This window comes from Pinus tabuliformis, chromosome Q, assembly GCF_031772625.1.
Source record: "Pinus tabuliformis cultivar Carrire ecotype Pingquan chromosome Q, CPIR1, whole genome shotgun sequence".
Classification (NCBI taxonomy): Eukaryota; Viridiplantae; Streptophyta; class Pinopsida; order Pinales; family Pinaceae; genus Pinus; species Pinus tabuliformis.
The window spans coordinates 916,476,953-916,500,700 of record NC_142296.1 but is presented as its reverse complement, the minus strand read 5'-3'; the positions used below and the strand labels follow the sequence as shown (position 1 = coordinate 916,500,700).

Here is a 23,748-nt window from a genome sequence, read left to right as displayed (position 1 = left end):
ATGACAAGCTAAGTTGGTCATACATCAGAGAATATCTAAAAGCGTATGGCTTTGACCATAATTGGATAAGATAGGTTATGGCTTTGGTAACATCGGCTAGCTTTTCTATCCTTCTCAATGGTTCTCCATCCAGACCCTTTCAGCGTTCGAGGGGTCTCAAGAAAGGAGATCCGCCCTCTCCCTTTCTCTTCATCCTTATGATGGAAGGACTAGGCAAAGCAATCAATTCAGCCAAGGGGGAAGGCAGAATCCAGGGTCTTAAGCTCACCAAGGACAGTGACTCTTTGACTCATCAACAATTTGTTGATGACACCATGCTACAGGGCACACCCCCAGTCAAAGAAGCCAAAGCTTTCAAACAAATTCTGCAAGATTTTTCTATGGCAGCGGGTACAGAGGTAAGTTTCACAAAATCATAAGTTTTTTTTTCAACACTAATATTGCCGCTCAGAGAAACCTATCCAGAATTATTGGCTTTCAAAGAGATCATCTTCCCTCCAAATATCTGGGAATACCTCTCACTGACAAACCTCTGAGCAAAGAAGTTTGGGAGCCAATCACTAATAAACTAAAGGACAAATTCAGCAAATGGGCAAATAGATCTTTGAATCTAGCAAGCAGGCTTGTTCTCACAAAGACAGTCCTACAAACCATTCCAATCTACATGTTTTCGGCTCTTCCTGTCCCTAGAGGAGTGGTACAACAAATCAGGAACATTTAAAGAGATTTTCTTTTGGGGAAAGGGGGAGGAAAAAATAAAATGGGCTCTAGTAGCTTGGGACAGATTATGCAAACCCAAAAATAATGGGGGTTTAGGTCTCCATGACCCAGAAACTCTCAGCAAATTTTTGGGGGCTAAACTTTGGTGGAGATGGCTGAATTAAACAAGAAACCCATGGGCCAAGCTCTATAAACGGAAATATACAAAGGACTAGCAAGAATGGGACCATATTAGAATGACCGGACATATCAGGGGCTCCCATATCTAGAACAATGCTTGTGAGAACAGAGCATTAGTTCAGAAACATAGTTTCTGGGAGACTGGAAATGGGAACCTACCCTGGTTCTGGGAGGATAACTGGTAGCAGGAACCCAACTTATGTAGAGAAGGATTGGAGATCGTCAAATATTACACAACCAACAAGGGACTAAAAAGGGCCAGTGACTATTGGGATCAGACAAGGAACAATAATAAATGGAGAACATGGAAGGTACCAGTTTAGAGTGGAGAAACTCCTCTGAAGGCCCAGGCTGAAGCGCTGGTAACAATCCTGGAAAAGAGGAAATTTTTTATCTCAACTATCACAAATCAACTTAGATGGGGCAGAAACAGTGAGGGCAACTTCAACCTAAAAGAAGCCAAAGAAATTGCCATAGGACATAATTTTTTAAACCTTGATAAAACATGGAAGGGCCTATGACAGAACCATCACTGGATGAAAAACAAGCTATTTGTGTGGATGGTGCAACACAAAAATATTCTGACTTGGGAATATCTTAGAAAGAAAGGTTTTTCCAAACCATCAAGATGTTAGTTATGTGGTCTTCACGAAGAAACGATGGATCACCTTCTTAACCTCTGCACATTCACCTCAACCTTATGGAACTAGGTTGCCTCTATCTTCAGGCATACTGACAGGGATGAAAATGACATCTTTAAAACTTTAAAGAATTGGAGGAAAAAACTATCAGAGAATGAGAAAGTCAACATAGCCTAGACTTTGATTCCAGGCTTTTTGATCTGGAATGTCTAGAAAGAACGCAATAACATAATTTTCAATGATAAATCTGGCTCAACCCAAAACATAATAGCTCAACTCTTGAGACAACTTAAAGAAACTGTTAAAACCCTTCAGAAGAAACCCTCTGAGAATCCTCCAACTCACCAGGAGTCTCGCATTCTCTTGCTCTTGGGCCTCCATAAGTGTGTCCCCCAAGGCACTATCAGGACTGCAATACACCCTACTATGGGGCAGGATTACTGGAAACCACCCTCCCCCCCCCGGTTTTTTGAAATTCAATACAGACGGTGCCTCAAAAGGAAACCCCAGGATGGCGGGTTATGGTGGAGCTATAAGAGATGACAAAGAGAAAATCATAGTTATCTTCCTTTGTCATCTAGGGAATTCTACCAATAATATGGCGGAACTAATGGCCATAGAGCAGAGCCTAGAGATTCTAAGAGATCTCAATATATCTAACACTATCATAGAGGCAGACTCTGAATTAACTATTAATTCAATTAAAAAAATAGCAAATGGTTCAGCACCAGAGAAAGTCTCAAACCACTTGTGACTTTTGCAGATCTATCATCGAATACAATCACATCTAAGAATCCTAAGAACCCTAAATTTTGTTCATGTGCGCAGAAACGCCAATAGACTAGTAGACCAGTTGGCAAATGAAGGGGTGCTCTGTAAAAAAGATAACACTATATAAAAGTGGGAGCTAGCACCTGTAGGGAAATTGCATGAGGTATGCCAAAATATGGCCAGCACGGACAATGAACATCATCACAGTATGAAGGAGAAGCAACAATTGGGTAATTAAATAGATGAAGGACAAGGGTACATCGAGCAGAAGACCTCAGTATCGACGCGAAGGGACATTTCAAATGAACGGAAGGATGCGGAGAAAGAGTGGTTTCCTTTTTCAAGGAAAACAAAGTTTTAGCAGTTTAGTGTTTTATCAATGCCCCCAAGCTCCCAAGCGGTTTTCCATCATTTGCCTCCGATGCCACTCATCAATCACCACGTGGCGACAGAAGGAGAGAGAAAACCACCTACAGCGGGCGGGTTTTCTTCGTGCTTCTTCTCTGTCCGATATTCTCCTCAATCGTCAGATCTGGCGTGGGAAGATCTACAACCACAGTTCATCGAGCTTGTTGGTAGCGTTATCGACCGAGCTTATCGCGATACCAGTGGGGTCTCATGGATTTCGGACGACAAAGTAGCTCGGGATTAAACTTCCTGGGTGGACCCGATTGAACTCTTGTATTGGTTTTAACATCCTTTCAGGTTCGTGGTGTTTGTTAAATTGTGTGTTAAATAAGTTCTCAATTTAACCCTTCAACCGTGGGATCTTTAGAATTAGATCCCACGGTCGCAGGCAGTCTAAGAGTTTTGGGGGTCCTAGGCCCGATTTTTGTAGCATGGTGGACCCTACGCTTTTCCAGTAGGCATTTGTACTGGGAGTTGTACCATAGTCTTATAACTTTCTAGTTAACATATGAGAAGAAAATACTCTTGCTTTAGCAAATAAAAAAGAAATCCTTATCTGTGTGACCATTCATAAGGCCCTTGGATATATTTTTTTGCTATATTTTCATTTTTTGGCTCCACATAAAAATATACCCTACTCAAATTACTTTGCATATCCTCTATTTGTCCTTCGATCCTTGGAACAATCTTTGTATCCCCATGCAACATTAAACTCAAACATTGTACTTGTTCCACAAATCCAGCACAACATATCTTTCCACACAACTTTGATAATAGCATTCCACTAGTAAGTATGCCTTTATTCCATGCAACCTACTTAAAGAAAAATAAAAAATAAAAAATTGAAGTAAAGTCTCCTCGATCGAAAACCTGAACCTTTATAAAGCTCACAAACGATCAACAGACAAGGTCAGATTTAATGTTCAACAATTGTGAAAGTCGGTGATGAAGCCTAAGAAAGTGGAACAATCTAAAATAAGGACAATGACTCCACTTGTCTTAATATGCTCAACCAATAGTCCATGCCCTCACTGATCTAGAGATCAATACTCCACAGTTTATTGGTATTTATGGCTAAATCATTTGAATCCATGGCAACATTCATTTTATCTGGGTGGTTAAGAATCCAATCAACTTTTGCACCATAAAATTGTTTGGTGGGAGAATGAACTCGCGAATTCATTGCGTTGTTTAATCTCTTGTTGCTTATTATTATTTCTCCTTCACAGTCTGGCCTCATGGCCCGGGAGTAACAATTGACCATTTTTGCCTTGTCGTCATGGCTAATTGCAGGCACCCTTGAGGGGTTTCCGAAATTATTTTGATCATTACCGATAACTATTTGCAGAGTGTTGATAAAGGCAGATATTCAAGCTCGTTGATGGTATTAATCAATATACATGTATGATCAATTTCCAGTTCTAAAGAGTTAGTACAGTAAGAATGGAGCACAACTAAATTTGAATCGGTGTTGCTATTATGATAATATATAGTATTAGTACACATGTTGTAGGAAGATGAGATTACTTCTCCTAAGTGTTCCAACAAAACGTAAACTGGATCATGGATCTTCCACTCTGATGGCGATCCTGCGTCCGAATTATAGTGTTTGCGAGCTTATAGGACTCGAACTGTGGTATCGCATTTCTAATCTTGAAATTAAATGAAATGAAATTTTAATATCCACGAGACTAGATATAGTCTATGGGACCAGATAGGATAATTGCAAGTACATTCATATACATAACACAACTTTTAATGCTTCAACGTTACACAGTTTGGCATGTATTGGTAAGAGTCATAATTTTGCATACTTCTGGAATTTTCATGCTCTGGAATCCCAAGGAACTCAAGAGAGTTGTAGAAATTTGAATAATATAACACTTATTCACAGAGATTATCCTGATTATACACTATTTGCGGAATGCATGCATAATACATAACCTCCTCTACCATTCATCATCAATTTGCGGAATTAAAAACAATCGCATGCGCACATTGAAACATCAATCACACATATCAACACAGTATGTAATGGGGAAAGCATATAGCTGAAAACCCCCAACTATTTGTATATTATAATGATAGAGAACATGTAACAATACATAGTACAATACTCCTCACAAGTACTCAATACTATTTCCACATGCTACACACAAACTAGCTCAAATCTGAACAAGTCACGGGTTCAAATCTCCTCCACTATTTGCCTGCCTCTACTACGCAATCCAAGTTGAGAATAGATCAGATCCAAGTTCGAATTCCCTTGGCTTGTACTACGCAATCCTCATTGGCAATCTCAATCAATGATTGTGCAGATCTCATGCGCACCTATAGTCACAACTGATAATAGTCTCACCCTTTCACCCACCTCTAACACTTGTCTCCACTGAACTATCCATGCACTGAGTTAACTAATGTATTCTTTAGTTGATTTATGAGTTAATAATTAGTGAATTAATTGATAATTAATTCACATCACTCATCACTAGTGTATTTGGCAGTTAGACTAAATACAACTAGTTCAACTAAGTCAAACTGAACACAACTCCATCAACTCCTCAATCAACTCCACCAAACTCAATCACTTGAGTTCTAACTGAAGTCCATCATGCAATAGCTCAACCAACCCATAGGAAAAGCGTATTTCCTTCTAGCAGTTGCATGTGCCACATCCATAGCTCGAACTGAAGTGCTGCAAGAGGATAAGATAATGTTTATAGTCCAAATATTATTAAGAGCTAATAATATTCGACTGATCTATTTTTAGACTGGCAGTCTAAAAATAGACTCTGCCCATATGTCTAAAAATAGAGGTCCATCTATTTTTACCAACATGACCAATCATCCATAAATAGCGTCCTGCAACTCATAGACCATGATCCATATGTCTAAAAATAGACTTTGCGCTAAAAATAGCCTGCGGGCCCACTTAGTGAAGGCGACATCTTTTCACTAAGCCCCATCATCTTGTTGAATTTTCAACAAGAGTTATATCAAATTCTTTCAAAAGTGAATTATTCAAAATGAATATATTTCTATAGGTGGTTATGATAATTAAAAAATAGTAAATTTATGTTGTCCATATCCATTTTGATATAAAGTTCTTGGATTTGACACCAATTCAAATTCAACTATCTTTAATCACCTGATAAGATACATGAAAATTACCATATAACCAATTCTAATCCAACAACCTATAATTAGCTAATAGTACATAGTAGCGTATATAAGGATGGTCGTAATTTCATGGCTAGGATATTTTGAGCTTCAAATTTCATTGGGTAGTGGGGCCTGTGAAAACTTTTAAGATCTAGACAAAATACAAGTTTGGATTCCTTAGCCATCATTTAAAATTCTAAAGAAATTAAAGCTACATTAAAAAAGTAATGGTGGGCTCTTGAGGAGGAAGTGGAGGAGGTGAGATGATGAGAGGGCTTGCAAAGAAACCTCAAAGATGTGGGTAGTTGGACCAGTGCCCTAATCTCTCGTAACAGTCGATGCAAAAGAGAGAAAGAGAAAGATGGAATTGGTCTTTACTCAATTCTTTCTATCAAACCAAATAAGGTTCTAAAAATCCAAGATTAGAAGAAAGAAAAACAAACTTGCTGAGGGAAGATAATATTATTCTGTCAAAAAGTTATGAAAAAAGTTTTCTTCTCCATGTCTATGATTATTTGTTTGTCTTAACATTTTCCTATGCCATCTCTCAATCGAATAATTTGACATCCCTCTTCAGTTACTCTGCATGCACTATGTGTATATCGATTGTGTTTTGGACATCTCGGCATCCAACAATGTAGAGTAAAATTAATAATTGACTTTGCTATGTCTTTGATCTTGATCCATGTTCATTAAAATATACAGATTCTGTAATTGAAATAAAAATAAAGATACCTCTCAACCTAAGAAAATATTAATTTCCTTTTCCATCAAGTTTAATTCATTTTTGAAAATATTGAAAGGCACTTTGAAGGCACATATTCAACCAAAAGCCCTATAATGTCATAAGATGAACTCCCTCTAATTTTAATTTAGATTTGGTTTAGATTCTTTGCAACTCATTTTTTCCTTGGTAGCCTGTTAACACTATAAATACTTGCTAATGGAGTTTGCTTTAATGTATTTGCATGTAATGACTTCTTTGGTTGCATGACACATTATAGTACAAAACATCGGTATATCTATTACAATTTCTTACAATAAATTCAATTTTAGAGTCTACGAGTACTTAGATTGATACCTGCATCGATTTGTCTTGAGATATAATTCATGTGAATCTATTTCTTGGTGTATATATATTTTTAACCCACTTATTGGAAGTGCACATCAAAGGAAACACCTTCGAATAGAAACACATGCTTTTTATAATAGAAAAAACTACAAAAACATGCATATCAATTTCTAGGCCTTCTTGTAGTAGTTGTTGATATACACATTCCTTGCTCTAGGATGAATGATTGCATTTTTGGGGTTGTTGTTGCATTGAGATAGTGCTAATGGAATGGCTTGGTTGTTTGCAATGTAATAATACAGGGATAATTGGATGCCCTTTCCAGCTTTTAGAGGATAGCATAGAGCTTCATTTTGCAACTAATCATTTAAGTAAAGCAAAAAGAGTACCAAAAGTATCCATCTATACAATGTTTATGAGAGTTATAGTTGTAAAGAGGGGGTTCCATTTTTTCAACTCTTCATTACTTATTCCAACACAATGTGAACTCCATTTTGTAGGATGACATAATTTATGTTTTAGTTCTCTAGTATGGGATTAAGTGCCACTTTTCACACAAAGTTATGATCATATAAGTTGTCTCCAGTAATTCCTAATAACGTGTCAAAGTACTGGCCACAATTGATCCATAATATGATGCAGAGGATACAGCAGCAGTGATAAGCAATAGACATAAATATGATGAAAGCCTCCCAAGGCCAAAACAACGCTCCTCAGTTGCCCCAACTAGAAAGCATACAAAACCTCTTCAGGCCAATGCTTGGTACAAATTCCTTCCCACAGCGCCTCCTCTTCAACGGCATGCTTCCAGCAGCGACTCACACAAGTGGCAATCACTAGAGACTTAGAATCCAAATGCTTCAACACCTCGAACAACACGTCCTCAGAAAAAGACTTAATGGAACAATCGTTGTGTTCATCCCGCCTCATTTTATTCACCTTAATATCCTGCCCTTGATGAATCCAAGGAAGAGGAAGGTGTTGGCTATGAATCAACTACAACCGACTCTATGCAGGGGCAAATGCTAGTCGAATACTCAACAATAGATGTTAACTCCTCGCCTTGAAAGGTGGTCGTACTTCGTGCATCACGAGAAATTGGGCTTGATAAAAGTGTACATGTGTTGAATTATGATGGGAGAGAACAATGAAAATGGAGTGAGGGGATTGGTTGAGCTAAACAGTGTTTACCCAACCAACTTCATAGAGAAAATGCCTTTCAATGTAATTAGTAAATTCAATATTTATTTTTCTAATGTTATAGTCATATAAAAATGATATTGTTAGTTTTCTCACTCTATGTGTGAATATGATGATGTTATCTTCTATGTATAGTAGTTATTTTACGGAAGGCACTTCATTGCTAGGACAACAACTTCTAGTTTACCTCTTATTGGAAACTATTTTTTATATAATGTCTATTTGTCATCTCCATACCAACTATTTTTAAAATATGGTTTCTCATTCCTAAGACACATCATATATGAGATGTATGTAGTAATGTAACCTTCTAGATGTCCCTACCATTGGATGCATACGATCGATATTAATGGTCCCTTTCTTGCAATGTTTGTCTCATCAATTTAATCTTCCATTCCTCATCAAGTAATATTTTGTCTACCAAATTTCTAGAGATTTTATTGTGACAATATCCTAATTTTTTTTCTCTTCCCTTTTCTTTTGTTATGAAATAAAGCTCACATTTGATCTTATTTTTTCATCAAAGAAAATCCCATTTCTTTTTTGTATTAAAAAAGTAGTTACGTCTTTCTGTATTCACCAAATAAATAAACCAAGTATATGCAACATTTACTAACCATTTTTCTGCCCAAAAAGAGTCAATTTACTTACATAGTAGCCAAACAAAAATCTAACAAACTTACCAGCAACATATCCCATATAAAATAAGTCAACTAAAAATAGGGATGTAATTAACTACCTCATAATACCCTAAAATTTCAACAATCACAAAATAACAATCCACCAATGGTCTGTTGTAAAAGATAAATGAGGACAAACTAAATCAAAGGAAAAATTCCAAGATTACTAGCTTCATCCTTGTACTCTTCATAATACAGAGTTGCCAACTGCGAATTAATTCCCTTCTTAGACAAGTAATCAACTAGATTGTTTAATTCCTTTAAAATGTGGAACACCGAAATATCTTGGAAATATTTTCGAAGGTCTATGATATAGAGTAGGGACCGATATCCTTACTTGGCATATTTCTCTTCTAATACTATTGTTCGTTCTACTCCCTCGAGTTGGACTAGATGTCGGTTTACAACACTTTCAAATATTTTAGAGTCAATGGGCATTCAGTTTGATCGTCTCCCTCCTTTTCGATATTCCTTTGATGCTCTTGATCACATTTTACTTATTAGATAGGAATTGAACAAGATCACCAGGGAGGACATCTACAGGAAGTTCAACCAAGTCACAGGGTTGTGCCCAACGATGGCTATCTATGTTGATCACTTATTGGAGTTGAGAGACGAACTCATTGTTCAACCCCAACATACATTTCACCACTGGATGCATGCTCTTCACATTCCTCTAGGCCAATTCAGGGTAGGTTCTTATAGACTTCAGGTAGAGATGGACCACTAGATTGATAGACTAGACAGAAACTGTCAGATATGTCATTTACAGGAAGTAGATACCGAGGTGGACTTCATTTTTGGATGCCCTATATAATACGAGATTAGAGGAAGGTTTCATTGCTTGTTCAGATATTCTCAGACCCTGGCCGATTTTTTAGGTATCCCGATTAGAGATGTTTGGCCCTATATATGCAGGAGGCTCTCAGGTTTTGAGCACGTATTCTTCAGCCTCCAATCAAATCAGACTCCACACAGAGGATCGCAACATTTTTCAGGGTACTACCTTTAGACAAGGGGACCAAGAGACCAATTGATACTAGTACATACCCAGACTCGAGATCAGTGAGGATTTGTGGGACCTCACCCTGCCACACGATATCTCAGCAGCATATTTGTTCCTGGGAGAGTGACTAAGTCCTCCATACCTCAATAGTGCGCAAACTCCCCTATGTAGTCCAGTCCACACTTTCCACTAGCCCTTCATCAAGCCAACATACTTTGTTGAATTTTTCTTCAGTGTTATTCATTCAACCTCAAATGTTAAGAGAGATGGGTCTGATCCTTAGACCCATTAGCTCTTAGATATTCTCCATGAGGGAATTCATGCATTGTATCCTTTATATTCATACATTGTACATTTATATTCATGCTTGTATCTTTTATAGGAGATTGTTTGGTCCTCCTGCATTATATGGACATCATTGTACTCAACAGTGCTTTTGACCTACTTTGTGGTCAATATTTGGACATAAACATAATTATATTATCTATCTTATCTTATATTGTCGTCATGAGGAGATAGCTTACATTAACAACAACACTTTATTGGTCATTTTCACAAAAAATATGAACTCGAGTAGTCTTAATGGATTTTTATTAATTGGGATGGGTGTGTTTTGTTTTGTGATGTTTCATATTTAGGTAGGTAATTACCATTAGAATTGTGTGTAATTTGTCTCATGATGTTTTCATCCAAGTAACAAACTACTAATTAGAAATGTCCCTTTTTCACAATCAAACATGTGTATTAGTGTTTCCTTAGTTCTTTTTAGCTCTTGCATCTTAGAAAAATATTTATCCATAATTTATGATTGATTTATCCTATACATAAATTTTAAAGGAGACCACATAAACATATGCATTGTAGTGAATGAATTTAAATTAAACATTTCAATATACTAATAACCTTTAATGGTGTGTTAAAAAATATTACAAGCAATACAACATATTTCTAGTAAGACACATTGTAAACTTTGTCATGTATTTGTGTTTCATTAACGATGTCATATTACCACTTTGAACACATGAATCACAATACATAATAGACCAAATTTATCCATTTAACATGGTAATCTAATACCTAAGCAACAAGAAAATGAGTACAAAAAGGTTTTTCAAGGAATCTCAAATGCGAGCAAGAGTTTTTAGCTATTTGTCACAACGTGTAGAAATTCCTAATAGATTCAAATTGTAGATTGTAATATGCTAAAACAATTTACTTGAAAACCCTTTTTATTTGTATATTGCATTAATCAGAAAATATGAGAATATTACAATGCTTTTCTCAAGGCCAAACAACCTTTGCACAAGATCAATCTGTCTTGCTGCTTCGCAAACAAGCTCAAGTCAATACCTAGCTAAATATGTTGCCTACCAAGCTCATATTTCCTTGCGTGGTTTCCTTGGGAATTATATTTAATTGGGAAAATCCTCATCCATAATTTCACAATCCATCAATAGACCTTCCTCTTATTGCATGCACCACCGATTTAATTTATATGATTTAACAACTGATAGTACATTGTCTCTGAACTCTAATCTCAACTGAGTCTTTCTCTGATCTGACATGCATGAATTAATTATGAGTGAATCTTTGTTTATTGGTTCAGTAGTGTTGGTTGCACCCCACTACTGGATCTGCCACTAATTCTGCCATCAACTGGAATTAGTTTAACTGAATTTAACTCAGTTAAACTGAATTAATTAATTACAACTCAAAAGAACTCAACCTAGGCCCCTAGACTTTAGGAACCACTCTACATGACTCTAGATAGACTCCCAACATGAATTAACTAAGTCAACTAATTCAAATTAACTTAGTTAACTATTACAAGTTGCTATGAGAATTAGAATTAGAATTTGATTCCTAATTTAATTCAAGGAAAAAATTAAATTAGGATTTTCTTGTTGCATTTTTCAACACTCCCAGTTAACAATAAAGGGATTATCTAATACCCCGATCTTGCCTCTATGAAACTCGAATTTGCATCTCGACAATGCCTTTGTCAAGATATCTGCATCCTGCTCCTCTATAGGAATGTATTCCAGCAACATGATTCTCCTCTGCACACAATCTGGTAGATGGTGATATTAGATGTCGATATGCTTGGACTGATCATGAAAAAATGGATTCTCAAAGAGTTTTATACAACTCTGATTGTCACAGTAAATCACTGTAGGATCCATTTGCAGACCAAATAACCCAACAAGGATCTTCCTTATCCAAATAGCCTCACAAGTTGCTTGACTAGCATCCATATACTCTACTTATGTTGAACTGAGTGCAACTGATCTTTGATTCATGTTGTACCAAGAAATTCTTGTTGACCCAATATTGAAGATTCCCCTTGATGTGCTCTTCATTTCAGATGGACTCCATGCCCAATCTACATCTATGAAGCCTTGAAGCTTCACCCCCCTGTCCTTCTATACCAAAGACCAAACTGAGTGGTGCCTCTGATGTATCTCAACACATGTTTAGCTGCCTTCCAATAAAGTTTGGTTGGCTTAACCATGGATTTACTAAGCTGGTTAACTGCAAAACACATGCCCGGTCGTTTGTTCACCAAATACATAATTGAACACACAAGTTGTCTATAAAGAGTAGCCTCCACTACTTCACCTAAAGTAGCATCATCCTTCCTCCCGTTACCTGCTAGAGGAGTCTCCATGGGTTTGTTTCTCTCCATGTGGAACTTCTTCAGTATCTCGTTGGCATACTTTCCCTGAGAGACAAACAATTCCTCATCTCCTTGCCATACTTCCATATCAAGAAAGTAATGCATGAGCCCTAGGTCCTTCATCTCAAATTCGCTTGCAATATCCTCTTTGCAAGATTTCATCAGCTTCTCATCACCTGTTAGAATCAAATCATCGACATATAATATTATAACCAACAATTTACCTTCAACCAAAATATGGTAAAGGTTCGAATTTGCTTCACTTTTGGTGAAGCCCAACCCAGTGAAATAGTTGTCAATCCTATTGTACCAAGTGCGAGGTGCTTATTTTAGTCCATATAACACTTGCTTGAGTATGCACACATGCAAATCTCTATTGACGGTATAAATCCTTCATTCTGCTTAATATACACTTCTTCCTCAATCAAGTCATTGAGGAATGTTGTCTTCACATCCATCTGATGTATCTTCCATCCCATCTATGTTGACAGTGCTAAAATAGATATGATTAACTAGTGCCTTGCTACTGGAGAAAAGGTCTTATAGTAATCAATTCCCTCCACCTGAGACAACCCTTTGGCCACAAATATGGCCTTGTGTTTCTCCACACTCCCTTCTGCTACTTGCTTTACCTTGTAAAGCCATCTAAAACTCACCATTGACTTGTCTTCTGGTCTTGGGACCACCTCCCAAACATTGTTTTTGATAATCAAGTCATACTCCTAAACCATGGCATCAACCCATACTGGTTGTTGCATTTCTTCCTCGAATGAGGATGGCTCAACCTCTACACTCTCACTCATTAGAGCCATGTAGCCAATGTACTGATCTGGTGACCTCCTTTGCCTATGATGTTATGTGGTTCTCACACATTCTCTCTAGCATCATGCATCAATTTTTCAGCCTCTCTGTGTGCGTCCTTCCATCTCGGGAAGTATCTGCATGAGTGGTTGCTTTCACTCTCTTCTCCTCTACATTGGTTGCTACACATCATCCTAAGGTTCCTCCTTTGGAGCTAAAAGTTCATCATATTGATGTAATTGAAGCTCCCTCTCAAGGGATCATTTCATGGCCTTCTCCTCATCAAAATTCATATATCTATGAACCACCATCATCATTTTGGATAACAGGTACACCTGATAGTTGTTAGGTGTATCTGTGTACCCCACAAATATGCCCAACTCTGTTGTTGGCTCTAGCTTTTTTCATGCATCCTTGGTAACATGACACTAGATTGATGAACCAAAGATATTGAAGTGTGCCACATCTAGTTTCTTACCTAAAAAATCTTCTTCTGGTGTACTCATCTCGAGAATTCGATGAGGGTTTATGTTCTGTAAATAAAAAATTGTGTTGCATGCTTCAGCCCACAAGTGCAACGATAGGTCCTGATCATGTAACATCGCCCGTGCAACTCTAAAAATACTTTGGTTCTTCCTTTCAGCCACCCCATTCTGCTATGGGTTATGAGGTGTTATTAATTCTCATTGAATGCCTTCTGATGCACAAAAGTTCTTGAATTCATTCGACACATAATCTCCACCATTATCTCTTCTTAGAGCTTTAATTTCCTGCCAATATATTTCTCGACAAGTGCTTTATATTCACAATATTTAGCGAATGTTTGACCTTTCTTCTGCATGAATAAAATCCAATACTTACGAGAAAAATCATCAAGAAATATTACATAATACCTGTGCTTGGTCATGGATGTTGTCGAGAACAGTGCACACACATCTGAGTGAACTCGATCAAGGATCTCTTGTGCTCGACTATCTTTATCATGAAAGGAAGATTTGGTGTACTTCCCTAATGTACACCCTTTGCATGTGTATCTCTGCTCTATTGTACCCTTGGGAAGTCTTGTAGAAATTTGTTGCATGATCTTCAAATATTTGTAATGCAAGTGACCTAATCTTATATACCACAACTCACTGATGTTTCAGCTCTGCACCTTCTATGCTTTAGTGCTCAAAGCAACAAATCTTATACATCCAATTTTTAGAGGTTCTTCACCCAAACCCTAATCCACTTCACCTTTCGTGAGGCTATGTGATGAAGGAAAGAATTTCCTTTGCTAAATATCACATCATAGCCATGGTTCTCAAACATGGAAACTGAAACCAAGTTCTTCTTCAAACCCAGAACAAACATGACATCTTTTAATGTGAAGGGATAACCAAATTCCATTTGAAAGGTAACATTATTGATGTCATTCACGCTATACCTCCTATCATCTCCCATATTGATGTGCATCTAGAGGTCCTTCTCCTCCAAGTCACTGAAGAACTCTTTGTTTTCGGTTATATGGAATGAGGCTTCACTATCCAGGTACCACACCCTACCCATCACTGATATCACCACGCAAGCGATGAGGAATAAATCCAGTTCTAATTGTGAGCAAGTGGTTCATTTGTCACTCCTCCTGAGGGCTTCTTACTGGCCTTCTTGTGTGGATACTTTGTAGCATAGTGTTCTAGCTCATGAAAGTGAAAACATTTAATCTTCGACATGTCCTTCTTCTTGTCGCCCTGACTGGAATCCGATTTGGAATGAAATGAATTTCCCTTCCCTTTCTTCGCCTTCCCAACTAAGGCATAGTTCTCCTCATCATCATTCTTCGATGAGGATCTATCCCTAGTGTTCCGTCAAATATCTTCTTGTACCAAGTCGGACCATAATCACTCCCACTCTGGTAGATTCTCCCTCCCATTAACTGAGTCATGGAAGTTGTGCCAACTCTTGGGAATCCCTAGAAGTGCTAGGCTCACCACATCATCCTCAGTAACTGTAACACCGACACTTCCAAGTTCATCCCAACATTGGGTGAACTTGATCAAGTACTTCGGTATTGTGTTGCCCTTCTCCATCTTGATCTTTTTGAGCTTGTCCTTCAATGCCAGCTTCATGTGGTCATTGTTGTTTTGAAATAGGTCCGTCAATTCCTTCCACATTGAAAATGAAGTTTCCTTACCATGGAGGTTCAAGACAATATGATATCGAACACCTTCTAGGATAATCCTTCTCACCTATGCCACACACTTTCTCCACTCTTCCAGATCTTGAGCATCGGCTAGCTTAGGAATATCATTGTCTATGAATTCCTTAAGAATGTTTACTTCCAACACTTCCTCCATCATATCCTTCAAAGCAATATAGTTCAAACTACCCTCAAGGGCATATTCAAGTCTCAATCTATAGAACAACATCTTGCTGGCTCTAAAGTATGATACTGCAAATTTGATTTCTCCTATAAAAGACAAACTCGTATTCTTCTCTTCTATAGTGATTTCATATCTTATACCAGGTAGAAATTCCTTGTATATTCAAATTGCAGATTGTAATATGCTAAAACAACTGACTTGAATCTACTCTACTCGTGAGTGGAAACAATAAACAATCAATGAAATCACAATGCATAAATGAGAAAGAATTAAATCACACATAACACAATAAATTTATGGGGAAAGCCACAACTTAAAACCCATGCTATCTGTATATTGTATTAATAAGAAAATATGAGAAGATTCCAATGCTTTTCTCAAGCCCGAGCAACCTCTACACAATCTTAATCTATCTCACTGCTTCACAAACAAGCTCCAACGAATACTTAGCCAAATATGTTGCCTTCCAAGCTCCTATTTTCTTATGCAGTTTCCTATGGAATTAGCCTATTTGGGAAATTCCTCATCCATAACTGTGCAATCCATCAATATGCCTTCCTCTGATTGCATGCACCATTAGTTTAATTTAAATTATTTTACAGTTGATATTACATTAAGACTAAATTCTAATCTCAACTGGGTTTTTCTCTTATCTGACATGGATGAGTTAATTATGATTTAATCTTTAGTTTACTGGTTGAGCAGTGTTGGTTACACCCCACTACTAAAAGTTACACCCCACTACTACAGGTTACACCCCACTACTGGATCTTTTGCTAATTCCTCCATTAGTTGGAACTAGTTTAATCGAATTTAACTGAGTTAAACTGAATTAAATAATTACAACTCAAAAGAACTCAACTTGGGCCCCTAAAATTTAAGAACCAATCTACATGACTCTAGATAGACTCCCAAGACACTCAGTCAAATTAACTTAGTTAACTATTACAAGTTGCAGTGAGAATTAGAATTAGAATTTAATTCCTAATTTAATTCAAGGACAAAATTAAATTAGGATTTTCTTGTTGCATTTTTCAACACAACCAATAGTGGGTCTCCAAATCAAATATTAAATTATATGATTTTAAGCCTAAGGATATATTGTTATAGATATCCCACCACTTCTTACCAACATCTTTGTATCACCCCTATCCATATTCTAATCCTTTCTTATGTACCTCCATGGCTTTGATCCCTCCACAACCACCATTACATTTGGCATATGGGTTATTCTTTTCAAAAGATGTAAGACATATTTAATCTAATTTGGGGCAAGATGAAAATACTTACAACAGTGTAGTATGGACGGCTTTCAATTTGTCAAAATCCACTTTCTTCATGTGGCACCAAAGCATGGCCAATCTAAGATTATATGCCAAGTGAATGTGATTATACACCTTGATGAAGAATATGCTTAGTTAGTCCAACTCTGAAAATGACATGGGAGGTGTTGTTGAAAATTGTAACTAGGGTTGATCTTCATTATGATGTAAATGTAATCATGACATTGTATATTATTTATAAAGAAAGAAAAATGAAAGAAAGAGAAATTATATTTTATTTCAGAGTATGGGTTTCATACTCTAGTTTGACTCAAAAGCGTGTTCTTCATGCTTTTTAGGTCATCTAGGACTTTCTAGGTTTTTCTAGGATAAAGAATAATATTGGTCATATGCCATAGTCCCATTTGGACTCATTGTAGTGAAGAAAAATATTTATTTTATCATGTAAAATCCATGGAAAACCTACTACCAAGTCGGTCAAAGAGCAATGACAAGTTAGCCTAAGAGATGGCAAATCAACCCTCAAGAAAGGCTATAAATAAAGGGTAGCTCGACCTCATTTGGACACACAACTCACATAAGTTATATCTGCAATAGAGAAGGTAAAAAAAGTAGCTGGAGGATTAAGAAGAGGAGCAAAAATTGAAGTTTGTCAAGGGTTATCTTTCTCTTTACCTCGCTAGGGTTTGTGAAGTTGTCAACTTCAAGAAGATGAAATTCTACGGTAGTTGCTGGAGGCCAAAATTCTGTTGTTGGGGCTGAAGTTGTAGTATCGAAGTTCTGGAAGTTGTTCTGAAACAATTATTTCTAGGCGCTGGCTTGGGTCTTTGGATCTTGGAAGTCTCGTTTGTAAGAATTTCTAAAGAAGAAGAGAAGAATTTTCCGGGTTTTCCCCTTGGAGGGGTTTTTCCCACACTAGGAGCCTATTTATGGTGTACTTTGTCTCTTTCTGATCTTCTTATTTTTGATGATTGTTTGATGAACATAATCAAAGGAGTAATAGAAGAACATCTAACATCACAAGTAATTATCAAGTTAAGCAAAATAAGTTAGAATTATCAAGTCTCCATATTTTCGAACATGGTATTAGAGCTAATGTGCAAGAAGGAGACAAGATCACAAGTTAGTTGGCACAATGTCAAGAATCATGAAGAATGGTTTCAAGTTTCTTGGAAAAATTTCTATCTCCATCAAGAACTACATATTGAAGATCATCCCCAAGCTAATAAAGTAAGAAGTAGAAGGAAATATGTTCGTCACTTTATCGGGTGCCTTCAAAGATGAAAACGTATGGGTTATCAATAGTTGTGCCTCCGGACACATGACAGGAGAATAAAATCAACTTCAGACCTTGTCAAAAGGAAACTCATCTCACTCTATCGAACTTGGACACAATAAATGCTATGCAATAAGGCATTGGGTATACATCATTGGAGCTCGAATCAGGTGGAAACATTCACCTCAACATCTTATATGTTCCAGGTTTGAAGAAAAATATACTTTCTATTTCTTATCTAGAGGAAAGGGTAATAGAGTTTCTTTTGTAGATAGAAAGGTTTTGGTTTGGGATAAGGGCTCTAGTATCAATGAAGCAAGGATGATTTGGGTTTGTGAGGGAACATTGTATAGACTATATACACCTCTAGCTAAAGCCCTAGTTCACTTGGAAGTGAGTCCTTCCAAACTATGGCATAGAAGGTATGGACACCTTCATTATAATATTTTTCCATCTATGAGTCAAATGGTCAATGACATCCCTGAAATAAAGGAAGATTGTGAAGGAACCTGTAAGGGATGTTCTCTATGCAAGAATGTAAAGAAATCATTTGCAAATAGTGAAACTAGATCTACTAAAATTTTGGATCTCATACACTCAGATGTATGTGGACCTATGGCAGTTAAGTCTCTTGGTGGGCATCAATAATATGTAACCTTCATTGATGATTATTCAAGGAAGACTTGGTTATACCTTCTCAATTAGAACAAGGATGAGGTATTCGAAAATTTTCCGAATTTCAAGAATGAAGTGGAAAACCTAACGTAGGAGAAGATCAAAATTCTAAGGTCAGATAATGGTGGACAATACACCTCCAAAGAATTAATAATTTTCTACAAGGAGGTAGGAATCACAAAGCAACTCATTATTCCCTATAATCCTAAATAGAATGGAGTGGCAAAAAGGAAGAATCGTACTATTGAATAATGTGTCTGAGCTATTCTACATGCTCAAGATATCCCCCAGTTCCTATGGGGAGAGGAATGTATGATGATTGTTTACTTGCAAAATCGAAGTCCTCACATGGTGCTCAATAACATGACACTAGAAGAAGCATTTACAAGAAAGAAGCCACGTGTGGATCATCTTCGTATATTTTGGGTGTCATGTGTACATTCATGTACCCATGGATAAAAGAAAGAAGCTAGATCCTATTAATTTAAGGGGCATCTTTATGGGGTATAGTGCTTCATCTAAAACCTATAGAATCGCAAGTAGGGATGTCATCTTAGATGAAAACATAGCTTAGAAGAAATTGAAGGATGTACCAGTTGACTCTAATGAAGAAGTTCCTATCTTTGAAGATATCTCTAGGGACAACGATGGTCAAGAACCAGGATCAAATCAAGAAAATGTTGAAGGCCCTTGTGAGCCTATACAACAATTGTTCCAAAAAATCAGAAACAACATATTTGGTTGAAAACTACTACTCAAGAGGCAGAAGTACATACAACATCAGGGACATCCAGGGAAAGTAAGAGAACAAAGAGGTATTCTAGATATGTCGCATACATGACAAATCTATTTGAGGCAAAACCTTCCTCCTATGAGGATGCTGCTAAGCATCAAGAATGGAAGAATGCAATGGAGGAAGAATACCAGCAAATAATGAAGGACGATGTATGGGAGATTGTCCCTAGGCCAAGCGACAAATCGATAGTCACTTCAAAATTTATTTATAAAATAAAGCATGTTGCAGATGGGAGCATCGAGAAATATAAAGCAAGGTTTGTAGAAAGGAGTTTCTCACAGAAAGAAGGGATTAATTATGAAGAAACATTTGCTCCCACAACTAGGTATACGATAATAAGATCACTTTTTTCGTTGGTTGCTTCTATGGGATGGATAAATCCAAATGGATGTCAAGACAAAATTTCCTGAATGGGACCATTGATGAAGAAGTCTATATTGAGCGGCCTCAAAGATTTGAAATAAATCAGAGGGAAACTCGTGTGTGCAGGTTGAAGAAGGCTCTATATATCTTGAAGCAAGCACCGAGAGCATGGTATGCAAGAATGGATGCATACCTCTTGAGACTTGTTTTTACCAAGAGTTATGCAGATCAAAATCTATAAACCAAGGTGGTCAGGAAACAACCAATTATTATACTCTGATATGTGGATGATCTACTAATTACAGGTGTAGATCGACTAATTCAAGAATGCAAGACGTAGTTAGGAGTTGAATTTGATATGAAGGATCTTGGAATTATGCATTATTACTTGGGAATAGAAGTATGGAAAAAACCGAGAGAGATATGTCCCAGGTCAACGTAAATATATGATTAAGAGGCTTCAAAGGGTCAACATGATGGTTTGTGAACTTATGATGGCTCCTATGGTTACAATTGCAAAAGGTTGAAGCATTTAGAGTCTAGTCCAGTGGATCCTACTTGCTACAGGAACTTGGTTGGGTCCTTCATGTATCTGGTGAATCCCAGGCCATACATTTGTTTTGCATTAAATGTCCTTAGTAAGTTTCAGATGGAGCCAAAGCATGATCATTGGATTGCAAATAAGCATACCTTAAGATACTTGTGTGGAACCATCTAGCTCTACCTCAAGTATACTGGGAATGAAATCCAACTCATGGGATATACAAATTCAACTTGGTGTGGTAGTGAGACAGATGGAAGGAGCACAACAGGAGGATGCTTCAGCCTTGGACCTTCCATGGTTTCATGGATGAGCAGAAAGTGGGATACAGTTGCTTTGAGTAGTGCTGAAGCTGAGTATGTTGCTACAAGTGAAGTCTACAGTGAATCAGTTTGGCTCAGGAAGTTTTTATCAGAATTGTTTGAAGGATTGCTCATCCCTACATGGATACATTGTGATAATCACAGTTACATAAAGTTGAAAGAAGATGGGGTATTTCATGCTAAGACAAAGGATATAAATAACAAGTACCACTACATCAGAGGATTGGTATGAGATAGGGTCGTGGAGCTGCACTATCTACCTACAAATGAGCAGGTAGTTGACATATTGACTAAAGCATTACTAAACAAGAAGCTTGAGTACCTGAGAGGTAAGCTTGGTTTGGTGGATATCTCTTTTGTGGTTGAGAGGGAGTGATATCAAATTGTTCTTGTCTTTATGGGTCATGCACTAGACTAGGAATAACAACCATAAGTCTTAGTGAAGGCCATAAAGAAAAAATGGAGTCTGGAGGATTGAATAAACATCTAGATTGAAACTTATGGATTAAAAAATCCATAGAAAGAAGTTGGTGACCTATGCTCTTTAAGGATGAGGTAGGGAATCCAAGATAAGAGTATTCGAAGAGGACCGATATTATTTGAGGATCCAGGTTTGGGAGTCCAAGATAAGAATAGTCCTAAAAGAACATACCTTGTAGACATCTGGATGGGGTGTGTACCTTGAGAGTTAGTGTGGCAGCTCACGTAAAGCCTCCCATCATAATGCTCATAGTTAAAGATGAGCTTGGTCAGTAAATACCTTTAGTGACAATGTTGGTTATGATATAAAAGATGTTTGACAAAAGATGGCTTATCAACCTGACTCTTCTTATGGGAATGCTTCAATATTGAGATTCCTTGTACCATGAATACCTCCCTAATTAAGAGGCAGCGTTGAAAATTGTAACTAGGGTTGGTCTTCATTATGATGTAGTTGTAATCATGACATTGTATATTCTTTATAAAGAAAGAAAAATAAAAGAAAGAGATTATATTTTATTTTGGATTATGGATTTCATACTCTAGTTTGAGTCAAAAGCATGTTCTTCATGCTTTTTAAGCCTTCTAGGTATTTCTATGATAAAGAATAATATTGTTCATGTGTCATAGTCCCATTTGGACTCATTGTAATGAGGAAAAATATTTATTTTATCATGTAAAATCCATGGATAAACCCAATATCAAGTAGGCCTAAGAGTAAAGACAAGTCGCCCTAAGGGAGGGAAATTTGATCCTCAAGAAAGGCTATAAATAGAGGGAAGCTTGACATCATTTGGACACACATCTCACACATGTTTGATTTGCAATAACGAAGAGTCGTTGGAGGATGAAGAACAAAAATTGAAGTTTGTGAAGTGTTATATTTCTCTTTGTCTCGCTAGGGTTTGTGAAGCTGCCAACTTCAAGAGGATGAAATTCTGGGCCAATTACCAGAGGTTGAAATTGCAGGGTCGAAGTTTCAGTGGTTGGGTTGATGTATTGAAGTTTTGGAAGTTGTTTTGAAAATCTTGTTGGAGGATGACTTGGATCTTGCAAGGTTTGTTGGCTTGGGCCTTTGGATCTTTGAAGTCTCTTTTGTAAGCATATTATAAAGAAGAACAGAAGTATTTTCCAAGTTTTCCCTTAGAGGGGTCTTGCCCTATCTTTGAGTCTATTTATGGTGTACTATGTCTCTTTGTGAACTTGTTTTTTTTAATTGCTTGATGAACATAATCAAAGAACATCTAATATCACGAGTAATAGAAGAACATCTAACATCACGAGTAATTATCAAGTGAAGAAAAATAAGTTATAATTACTAAGTCTCGATATTTTCCAACATGGTATCAGAGCTAAGGTGCAACAAGGAGACTAAAGATCACAAGTTAGCTAGTACAATGTCAAGAATCATGAAGAAGGCTCTCAGTTGTCTTGGAAATCTTGTTATCTCCATAAAGAACTACATATTGAAGATCATCCCCAAGCTAGTAAAGAAAGAAGTAGAAGGAAACATGTTCTTTGCTCTATTTGGCGCCTTCAAAAATGAAAATGTATGGGTTATCGATAGTGGTGCCTCCAGACACATGACGGGAGGATACAATCAAATTCAAACCTTGTCAAAAGGAAATTCATCTCACTCTATCGAACTTGGAGACAAAAAATGCTATCCAGTGAAAGGCATTAGTATATATCATTGGAGCTTGAACTAGGTGGAAACATTCACCTCAACAACATCTTATATGTTCTAGGTTTGAAGAAAAATACTTTCTATTTCTTGTCTAGAGGATAAGGGTAATAAAGTTGCTTTTGTTAATGGCAAGGTTTTGGTTTGGGATAAGGGCTCTAGTATCAATGAAGAAAGGATGATTGGGGTTTGTGAGGGAACATTGTATAGACTATATACACCTCTAGCTCAAGCCCTATTTCACTTGGAAGTGAGTCCTTCTTAACTATGACATAGAAGGTATTGCACCTTCTTTGCGCATTGTTGGTAGTTATACATGTCTTTGTCTATATGTTGTTATGCATGCATTTTCATGGTTATGGTTATGCATGTATGGTAGGCCAGACATGCATTGGGAAGTAATTCTATGAAATTAGGTCATCATGATGCTATTGGTATTTTATGATGCTAATGAGTTGGTTGAGATAAAGTAGGAGATGCATATCATCAAAGTGAAAATGAAACATTGGAACTCGAGGCAAGAGCATGTCATCATACATGTTTGTATGTTGGGCATGCAGGTATGTAGGTTAAGGATTTTTATATGCATTATGGTTATGTGTATGTCTTTCATTCTATTGATGTTATGGTTACATGCATGATAGAT

General features: G+C 37.0%; 1 pseudogene; it reads right to left on the bottom strand.

Moving 5' to 3' along the window:
• Positions 1-3,690: 3,690 nt before the first annotated feature.
• Positions 3,691-23,748, bottom strand: part of LOC149222446 (uncharacterized) — a 39,075-nt pseudogene continuing 19,017 nt past the window's right edge.